Raw genomic sequence first — 9214 nt, forward strand, 5'->3', positions numbered from 1 at the left:
GCCTATAGCAGCGCTACGACAGACAAGGGTCACACGGTTCTATGCCAGGCCCATGGCGTCTCTATCATTTCTATGGTTCGCAAGCAGTAGGGGGTGCATACTCTTCGAATTTTTTTTAAGGGTGTGAGAGTGTCAGCTGGACTCAGCTTGGTCGTAGGCCGAAAATTCTGACTTGGCTATTTTGCAATATAGCCTGCGTTCACCGAGTCGCGAGATCTAGGAGGCTGTGACTCGACTCTGCTACTTAGTCTGTAAATATTCAGGAACAAGGTTAATGAAAGTATTAACGGTTTTTAAAGGAATATGGGATTTATCAGTTATAGCCCTGCATTTATATACTTGTCGCTGCTTATCTTATCTTCCTATATAAATGTAGTATTTCTAGTAGCCGCAGAGACTTCTGGTGGCACTCTTTATGCATTTGGTAGAATACTTTTATAGAAATTGAAATAGTAAAAAATATTTATAAAATAAAATTTGGTCGAATTATTTCGTAGTTGTCCTATTTCAAGCCGAGGAATGTTCTCAAAAACAATTACTATTTGGTGACGAATACCCTAAAAAGTACGTTTACACGGAATTTTGGATCAACTTAACGCGTAATTGAGTGGGCTATTGCCTTGGTGACGAGGCCAGCGAAAGAAGGCATGACGCATTGACGCCGCATGAGAGTGGCACAAGGCGTACTTCTAGCCAGGACGATGTATACAACCAACGTGGGAAATAAGGCGGTGGCACAGGGCAAATGACCAGTTTAAAAAATGCCTGGACCAGTTTAAAAATTAAATCGGAGGGGGGTCAGTGGTCCACGGGACCACTAAGAAAATTCAAGGGTAACCAGAGTCCAGACATTATCTCAACTATTTTAATTACCCACTTCTTTAGTTTAGCAGACGACGCGCCCTGGTCAATGGTCATGGACCAGTTTATTTATTCCAAGCCAGGGGGGTCGCTGGCCCAATGTCCAGTTTTAAAAAAATCCTTATTTCCCACCCTGTAAAAACGCATCCTCCTTGCTCGTATCGGGCATAGCAGAGGCTAAAGCAGACTACGACTAAATCGTTTTGTCATTGTTACGTGTTATCATAGAGATAGCGTGTTATGGTATTTTTCATCACGAAATCCCCTAAAAATGATAAATGTGGTTATAAAATGTAAACGGGGAATGGAGTTGTGCTCGAAAACCCGAGATAAGTAAATTTTTCAAATTATTGAGAGGGAATAAATTGACTACCAGTAAATTAAGTTTATTCAATGGAATAGGGTGATGGAACATAAGTTTCTTAAAGGGGCTGTCCGACGCCCTCTCCTTTTTTACCCACCCGCCATGTTAAGCACTACGAGGAAGATCGTCCTTTGTCCCACTGTCCGAACAGCATCTTAAGCATGTAAGTCTTAATTTAAAAAAAAACTTTTAATATCTGGGCCTTCAGTCACTTGCTTAACTCTCTTCTTATCGATACTTTTTAGGTCTTGGTTAAATCCAAGACGTTTTGATTAATATCTGTGACTTCGGTCTTAATTTTTATTAATTTTGTGTAGACACGTTGGTGATTTTATATTGATTATTTCAACGCTTATTTCTGCATGCCGTAGAATAGGGAGCTAACAGTTCTGACCCTGAAACGTCACACCCTGTTCTATCTCTTACTGGAGTTTCAACCCCCTAACGGTTGGAAACAGTATTCTACGCCCAAAAATGCCGACCAGATAGGGGCTGCGTGACATCAGACTATCTCTTCCCCCTAGCCAGTTGTTAGCTCCTTTAACCTAGTTTAAAGAACTAAGATAGTATTTTTTGTCGAAAATGGCATTAAATTAGTAAACTAGCAAAACTTTAGCAATATTTCGTGGTGAAAACAAATCCAATTTTGCAATATTTTGGGAAAGATGTCAATTCGATAATAATAAGAAATACAATAACAGGCACACATTTAGTTTTAATATTATTAGCTCCGCCCTTAAGTACAATTCTAATTGGATTCAGCCTTTGGGAAATTGAAGTTGGTGTTTAAATGATTTGCCAGAATGCTAGGAGGTCAGGCAATGGAAGTATGCTTTGATTTATCATTGAATATAGGAAATAACAGGATTAAATTATTATTTACTTGTAATCATGAAATTAATGTTATTTTATGCCCTGTAAACTATTTTATTTTTAATAAATAAAGTTAAATGACAGTTACGGTAATTTATTGATGACAAAATTTAGGGTTAATAATATTATTTCATATAATAGTTAAAATACAAATAGGAATGTTTTTAAGTAATGCCTGTTTAAAAATTACTTTCAAGTACTAAATTGCATTAAGAATGTTTTTGTTTGACTATTTTCAAGTTTTTAAACACGCATGATTATGATATTGGAAGGCCCAAAATATTTATTTAAATAAACATTTGGTTTAATACTTGCCACGTTTATTTACAGCATGTAATTTGGGCTTAATTTCCCTAGTTGTTATTTAATTATGGTATTCATTATAAATTTATTCCAGTCAATAAATATATTGTTTTTTACGTTTAAAGGTAAAAGTGTCATATTTTAAAGGGTTTTTCCAAAGAAAATTGTTTTTGACACCAGAAAGGCTTTTGAGGATAATTAGCGATTGCGTCCTGCTGCCAAAAAATAGACCTTAACAGGGAAAAGCTAAGAGTAACTATAATTAATTTTAAATGAATCTAAAATGTAAGTTTCACAATGAATGCGTGAGAGGGATTAAAAAAATGTTCAAGGACAGTCATACGTGAAGGTTGGATTTATAAAGTGAGAGACTTCAACATTATCGTATGAATGCCTATAATAATTTTGTTAATCTCTCAAGTGAACAATTCAATGATGAAAAAATATTTACACACATTTAATCCTAGGATTGTCAAATTGAGACTATATAATTGCCAGAAAAATAGTAAGCATGTGTTTCAATATTATATTTTTTTAAGGTATAAAAAAGGGAAGGGGAGTTTGTTAAATTAGTCCTAATATACTTAAAGATGCTTTTTAAAATTGGTAGTGATTTGTTGGTGTAGAATCTGCAGTTTAGTTCAGAGAGTTAATGAGGTGCCTTGTATTTCGTTAGTGACATCTCCAATCCAGTTGATTTTAGGTTTTTTTCTATATTTATTACTATTGAACTCAGATGGCGTTGGGAGTTAATGTCATTAATTGTAGTTTTTTTACTGGTTCCATCGCGCTTGATTTTGTTTTGTTGATGTAGAATCTGCAGTTCAGTTCAGAGAGTTAATGAGGTGCCTTGTGTTTGGTAGCGACATCTCCAATCCAGTTGATTTTATTTTTTTTCTATATTTATTACTATTGAACTCAGAAGGCATTACTGCTTAACGTCATTAATTGGCAGCAATTTTTACTGGTTCCCTCGACCTTGCTTTGTTTCGCAAACGTCCGTTAAACAATGTAATATACCATCATGGTATATTAGCTTTAAGGCGTTTTGATGAAAATTGAAATCCAAGGTTAATCAGTTGGTATTTTAGAGTAACGAGTGAAGTACTTGAGGTTTAATCGAGTGGTGAAGGAGGGGGGATTTGGGGTATTTCACCACCCGCGGACGCGGGGTAGTCAGTTCCTGTAGGGTAGGCATGCTGACAAGTCCCTTATTCCCTCAAAACTTTGTTGCCCAGAAGCTTGGCTTACAGGAGTGCGCCCAACTCCCAACATAGTCAAGCACATAATTTTAGTAACAAACCATTGCTGTTCTAAATTTTAACAACGTTGAGGCAACTTTTTGCCCGAAAAAGGTTTTTTTGCGAATCTATAGCTGTTATGAACTTCTATTGTGTTGATGAACTTGTAGGCACGGCTTGCCAAACCGTAACGTAATTATATAGGGAAACCAAATAATTGACATGTATTATTTGGCCTTGATACAGCTTGATGTTCTTTAGACACTGACTCAAGCCAATAGAAAGGTTATTTCTTTGAATATCTTTGCTGTTCTTAATCCAAAGACGCTCTCACTCTTTGAACACGCCAGTATAAAGTGTCTGTTATTTCGGTGGAGAAGTTGAATATATTTCTTGATTTGTCTATTGAAGTCTTGTTGTGGGTTTTTTTATAATGATGATGATCATCATATTTTTGAGCTGTGTAGGTTTAATCTTTTACTACACTGGTAATAGCTATGATGAATTATCTTTCTGTTGAAGCTTAGCAGTTGGCACGTGTTGATTCGATACGCATGTAGTTGTACGAAATTAGTCTTTAAATTGTATGTTTTAAACTTGAAAATATACACTGCTTGTAGTATTTATTTCGGAATAATTTTGATCTTCGTTATATTAGTTACGTAAAGGGGCGGGGGTTGAAAGAAAACTTTACAATTTACTGGCAATTATATGTTCATTTAAATATAAGATTTTGAGGGTCAATTTTTTTAAATTTTGTCACGCAACTCTTAACTTTAAGTTTGGAGACAGTGCTGCTAGAACATGGCAATTATTGTTTTGCGCGTGGGTTACCAAAGGGACAATGAAAAGGTTATTAATTTTTGGGGAAAAAAATATTCCAGAAGGCTTTGCAAATTGTACCCCTGTTGGATTTACGCAATGCAACCTGCCACGCAGACTACCCCAGCTGGTGAGAAACACAAAGAGACTATGCAAAACTTCCTGGAATATTAATTGGAAAAATGGTTTAGTTGTTTTAATAACAAGGGTAATGTCTATATATATTGGTAACCACAATTTGGGAAATAATTTTCACACTTTATAAAAAAAAATTATACAACAATAGTAGGATATTAGTTATAGGACAAATTAATAAGTTCATATGGCTTTTTTTAAGCCTAACTAATAAATAGTTTAAAAATCAATTTTTGTAAGTGGCATCAGATTGGGACGGGTAAACATTATTGATAAGTTATAGAAAGAAAAGGTTATATTAATAGATAATATTTAAACATAAAATCTTTGCTAATCTTTGATATTGTAACAGGATAATATTAGATTAGATTAATTTAATTTAATGTTTTTGAATGGTTTTAAATTGTTAACGTAAAAAGGTTATGGGCGTCTTAATTTAAAAAAAATAGCGCGCTTAAAAGAGAAAAAATGGAAGATGCGAAACTGATATTTAGAAAACTCTTTGAATATATTAATTTTAATAAGTATTTATTTAAAATTTGGATAAGAGTGTCTAAATCTCAGTTCAAAAACTCTGTTCAATGTTAACTAATAGGATGAGTTTGTCTCAATAGTTTCACCAGCTTATTAAAGAATTATATTTAATCACATAGCATTACCAACAGGGGTTACGTTTTTAGCGTGTTTTTTACACAAAACACCATTGGGGCAAGACTAATACTGAGTACTAAAAACCCTTCACTAGAAAATTCTTAAATTAATGCAAGAATCATCGCCTTTTTTTCGTAACAATAGCATGGCCCTACAATCCTCCCTCCTCTCCCTTTCACGGTGATTATAGTAGGCAACATCAAAATTACTCCTGAACCATCGTTAACCTTAAATTTGCTCTAGGATTAACAATCTTACCCAGGCATAAATTACTTTAAAGGGAATATGAAAGTATTAGTATATCTTTGACAGATATGATGCTCCTTTCTGGTACGAATATTGAAATTTTGGACTTTACTCGGGGTAAATTTGATATGGATTCTTCAAGCACGTTAGATTCCCTTTAATGCGTCTGGACTCTTTCCAAGAGCAGAACAGTGACGTCAGTCAAGTTACTGACGAATCTCTCCCTTTTTCTGATCATTGTATCACTGACCTCGTACCAGCCGTTGTCTTTTCTCACAAAGTTCACATAATGTCCCTCGGCCAAAGATTCACCTTTATGAATAATCACCCCTTTAGTTTTAAAAAGCATCTTACTCATAGTGACATTTTGATTTTCAAAACTTGATATTTTGGTCGAAATCTTAATTGGTCGACCATCTTTGTAATCGCCACGGAGAAGACACAAAAATACGTACTTCCTGCTGGATATCAATACATCACGCTCTTGTATTTTTGGGTTGTTACAAAATACGCATGGCACCTCTGTTAATCTCATCCTTTTTTCTAGAGATTTCCAATCAATTTTGTCTCGGTTTTCTAGTGGAAGATTGAAAATGTTGCTTTCAACAATATTCTCCGAATTTTGTTCAACTTGACAATTGGGGCATTTGGTAACGTTTCGCGACTTTGACCAAAAAAGATCTTTCAGAGCCTTAGAGTAATCGGCTTCCATTTCTTGGCTTAGTGTCGTCAAAAGGATCATCAAAAATTCACTGGCGTCTTGTTGATCGTTTTGCGTAAAATGATTTCCGACAGCCATTCTCAGTTCCAACCCTTTACGACTGAAGCTTCCTTGAGAACTCTCGATGTCGTTTATCGTGTTATGGAGGCAACGTAAAACTGGTTTTTCAACGAATGATCCATTGTAAGATTTAACCAATTCTCTTAATTCCGGCACTAATAAGAGTAGTTGCAAAACGCTATTAGAATAGCATGTTACTTGGTCATCGTTAGCTAAACCCTTCAAGGCCCAACTATCCAAACTCTGTTGAGCTTTCCTTTTCTTCTTCGGTGTTTCTGCACATCTCTCTTCCTAGCCTTCTAAAAGGCTTTTAGATAGTGTAGGCGCTCTTCTTTTGCCACCTCGACTTTCTTTCGACTCCGTTATTTCCAAAAGAGGCAGATCTGGCCTATATTTTTTGCGAAGCCTGTTATACTGCATTATGGCTCGTCCATCCGCCTTAATTTTAGTCGGATCAAACTGTAATAGATGGAGTCCGGCCAAGGACGTCACTCTCGATAAAGCCACATACGCCATGCCCGTTCCGAATAAATTCGGACCCAAATCCATAATGGCGCATTTTAAACTCATGCCTTGGCTTTTGTGTATCGTAATAGCGTACGCCAGGATGACGGGAAACTGGGAGCGTTTAACGTAAATGTTTGCCATGAGCAAAAATTTGACGCAAATTTTCTCAACTAAAAAGTCAGTGTTAGCGTCGTCGTTATTCGGTTCACGATCTACTCTTAGAAAAATCCCAGTAACGTTTCCATGTTCGTCCTTCTTGAACCCAGTTACGAGACCCATCGTACCATTTACAACGCCTTTTTCAAAACTGATATTCCTTCTGACCATTATTCGGCAACCAACGCAAAGAACTAACTCGCTCTCCAAACCACCTGTTTTGGACGGTTCGTTTTGTAGCCCTTGCAGTCTCCTGAGAATGTTTTTATTCATTTTTTCTGCCATAGTCAGCGAGTCTATCCTGACAAGGAATGGCTTCAACTTTCTGGCCGTTTTTTCGCAGCATATCAAAGTTGAATTTTACGCACATGGCTAATTTAGGCATCAAACAAATTGGGTGAAACCCTTCATTGGACAGCTTAATGAAAAGGTCCATAGCCACCTCGATGTTTTGACCTCCCTCAACCAATCTAGTTCCTAAGGTTGCAACATCAGCTTCGGAAATATTTCCAATTCTAACTCTGCTTAGAATGTCGCCGTAACTTTGGTCGTTGGGTTGTCTAACATTTTGCGTTAGTTCATCGTATTTAAAAAACTTCCAAAGATCACTTCCTCCGATGCAATTGAATCTAAGTCTGGCTTCTTCGGAAGTGATTTTAATAAACGCGGGATTTCCTTGAACCGGTGGCAATTGGAAAAAGTCTCCCAAGACAAGAATAAATACAACTCCACCAAATGGTTGGTTCATTTCCCAAAATTCGTTCAGCCTCAAGTGAACGTGTGTCAGTAAAACCGATGAGACCATAGAAATTTCATCAATAATTAACAGTTTTAAATTACCCAAAGTTTCTTTCATAATGCTCATATTGTCAGAACTTAGGGAATGGTATTCGGCAATACGCCCATGATCTACCGGCAACATTAGTAATCTGTGTAATGTTACGCCATTAACATTCAACGCTGCCAAACCCGTTGGCGCGGTAATTGCCACGCTAGCAGGATTTTGAAAGCGTCGCCTTGCGGCGTTGGCGAGAGTGTCGATAAGAAACGATTTGCCAGTGCCACCAGGTCCCGACACAAAAAGGCACTTGTTTCTACATTTTTCTCCCTCTTGGGAGAAGTGATCCATGATGTGATCATAAATTCGCCTTTGATCCGAGTTTAGTAACGCCACATTGTCAACATCAGTCTCGAAATTCATTTCCATGGCAGCTTCCACATCAGCCATCGCGTGTTCGGTTTCGATAACAATTTCCTTCCCTTGCAGCGCATTTTCATTGTCGTCACTTTCAGTCTCCGAGACTATGGTTTCTGGCTCTTTCGCCTTTTTAGAAGCCTTCCGTTTCTTTTCAACTTCTTTGGAAACCGAGAGTTTCTCGTGGTATTCTCTCATGTCTTTTAACACCGAAAGCGAGTTTTCGAAAGCATCGGCGTATGTTTCAAAATCGCCCAATAGCTCAGTTTCGTCATGCCACGGTTTGAAGAGGATCAGTAGAGCGTGACAATACTGTTCTTTCTCCTCTATCGGGTCGTGAATAAAGTGCTCTATTATGTACGGTTTAATTCTCTTTCTCATGAAACCCAGATTGTTTTTCAACTGGATTACATTCGCATTTTTCTCGACACCCTCAGAGCGCATCGCATAATCGTAAAACTGACCAAATTCCCGCAAACTTAGATTTTCCAAGCTGTCAGGACGATTCGGATATTTGTCGTCGACGAACCCTTTTTGGCAAGTGTCCGTGCTTTCGGGGTCAGTTTCCCTCAATCGCGCGAGTTCCTTGTAACCTTTCAAAATTCTCGATCGGTTTTCTTTAAAGTTAGTGTTTATAAATTTAGTGCTGTCAGACTTGTTGTAAAGGTCTTGGCCCAGCATCATATCGAGAGCTTCATAAATTCCTATTTGCTTGCACGTCAAAGATTTCAATCTATAGGCAAATAATTTTTTGGACAAACTTTCGTTGCCTAACTCGGCAAAAGTTTGGTCCATGTCAGCCCGGTCTCCCTTTGTCACGTAAGCCGTGACATAGTTTGCCACTATTTCCGATTTGTCAGCGACAAATTGCAAATCCATGTTGGCTTTGGAAGCCAAAAGTAGCGTGGGATTGTAATCATTGATTAAAACTTCGTGCTGTTTTCTCGGCAAGTCGTACAGTCGTTTCTGCACCTTTTTCATTTTACGGTGACGAGTAACTGATCTAACAGAATTCATAGTGGCAATGTTTGTTACGTTTCGAGGGAAACCGTAACGACACACTTTCAATCCTTTCTTGG

General features: G+C 37.2%; 1 long non-coding RNA gene across 1 annotated transcript; it reads left to right on the forward strand.

Moving 5' to 3' along the window:
• The first annotated feature begins 2542 nt into the window (after nucleotides 1-2542).
• LOC149634481 (uncharacterized) lies at nucleotides 2543-6463 on the forward strand. Its single transcript, XR_016373602.1, has 3 exons — nucleotides 2543-2906; nucleotides 6077-6146; nucleotides 6221-6463. It is a non-coding gene; the product is annotated as an uncharacterized LOC149634481 (long non-coding RNA).
• Nucleotides 6464-9214: the final 2751 nt, after the last annotated feature.

The sequence above is a fragment of the Phalangium opilio genome, unplaced genomic scaffold, assembly GCF_054372755.1.
Source record: "Phalangium opilio isolate 3A_F unplaced genomic scaffold, DU_Popi_V2 ptg000098l_1, whole genome shotgun sequence".
Taxonomy (NCBI): Eukaryota; Metazoa; Arthropoda; class Arachnida; order Opiliones; family Phalangiidae; genus Phalangium; species Phalangium opilio.